This window comes from Fragaria vesca, linkage group LG2 (genome assembly GCF_000184155.1).
Source record: "Fragaria vesca subsp. vesca linkage group LG2, FraVesHawaii_1.0, whole genome shotgun sequence".
NCBI classification, from domain to species: Eukaryota; Viridiplantae; Streptophyta; class Magnoliopsida; order Rosales; family Rosaceae; genus Fragaria; species Fragaria vesca.
In genome coordinates, this window is record NC_020492.1 from 17815153 (window position 1) to 17816857 (window position 1705).

The 1705-nt window shown below is 38.0% G+C and overlaps 1 pseudogene; it reads left to right on the forward strand.

The window, feature by feature from the left end:
- The window catches only part of LOC101307863, a 2411-nt pseudogene extending 1310 nt beyond the window's left edge, over window positions 1–1101 (forward strand).
- The last annotated feature ends 604 nt before the right edge of the window (window positions 1102–1705 follow it).

Consider the following 1705-nt stretch of genomic DNA (forward strand, 5'->3'; position numbering starts at 1 on the left):
CAAAGGTTAACCTTAAATAATAGAAAACATGTGCTTGTTTATTCTGTCAAAGGATACTTAACCACTGATCTATCTAGCTTCAATTTCCAAAATCTGCAATATATTCAAGACATAAGTTTCAGTCTATATTCCTATATATGTAACTTTTCACTTTCTCCCTACTGACATTGTAACCTTGTTTTATTTGCTTTAAAGTGACATAATGTAAGGTACATGAATTTTCTTCGGTATCCAATTCTTCTGATTCGCCTATACGCAAAAAAAGAACTGCAGCAAAGCGCGGGTCTTTACACTAGTTGGAATTTATTTGTAAGTAAATTTGATCTTTGTGAATTCTCTACAATGCAATACAGGTCTGTGTACAAATATTATGTATGTATCTTGCTAAGCACACAAACACACAACAAAAAGAGATGGAAGATACACAAGAGCCATCTTTGGAAGAGAAAGAAGAGGAACGTGCCAAAGTAGACGTGTAGAAATATGCGGTGCATCAACAACTGGGGTCAAATGACAAAGCGTGAAAGGTTTATGTAGCGATTGGAGTACAAGTAATTGAGGGATACAATTAATAATCCCACATCGGTGGAGAGGCAAAAGCTGTGTTGGCCAGTGGATATAAGAAGGGAAGCAGACAGAAATATTAAGCATCTTTGCGCTTGGGGCAATGACGCAGCTAATGAGGTTCTAACCGAGGCGCGTCTATTGCTGGTTGAAAACTATTTCCAAACCCCCTCCTGGGCCTGGGTTAATCTCAGTGCCCTCGAGAATTTCTGGAAGGGCTCCCTCCGGGGTAAAGCTCTACAATTCTAGTTAAATTTTTAAAGATCAATAGTTAAACAAAGGTTGATAAGATATTTTCCTAAGTAAAAACAGATTAATATATTTTAAAACCCTTACGAATACTGATGGAGCTCGTACTCTGTACATAATTGTGGTTTAACTGTAGAAACATAAGGAAAATATTTTTGTCTGATGCGTCGCAGACTAAAGGGTTTTCAATGGGATCTTCCTCATGTTGCATCTGTTGCTGAGGAGAGTGATCGAGTGGAGAATGGTCGAGGTGACATGTTTGATTATATCACAAATTCCGTAGGCTGATGCTGCAATTATCAAGGGATTAATTTGATGTCCTGAATTTCGTGTTTTATTGTATTAGTTGAGTTGTACTTGGTGGTTTGACTTGTTTCTCTTTGTAGTTGTGTGGACAATAATACAACTTCTGCGCTGATCTCTTTGTAGTTGTAGTTTCAAAACTTAGGCCTTGATTGACCCATGGCCATCACTGTGAAACTTTCAAAGGGTTCACCTGGTTCATAGTTTTTATCCAGAATGCAATCAACAAAACCACTCGGCTAAAGTAGCTTTTATACTTGGAAACTATCAACAAGCTCGATCAAGTAATTACCTCGCACTGAGTAAAGTTGCACCAATCATCAACTGAATGAACTGATCTAGGATCAAAATATAGTATTTACATAATTTCGTTCATGTAGTTGATGTGTAATTACTGCATTAATAAATAAGACCACTTGTTACCTCTCTGAAATGGGTAGTCTGTGGAGGAATGACAGCAGGAAGCAATTAGTTTAGGCTCCCACATCGGAGCAAGAAGGAAGCTGTCAAGTAGGTGCGTTATAAAATGAAGCATCTTGACCGATGTAAATTCACGGAGCCATGCGTTGAGCACATAGCGAACTATTCT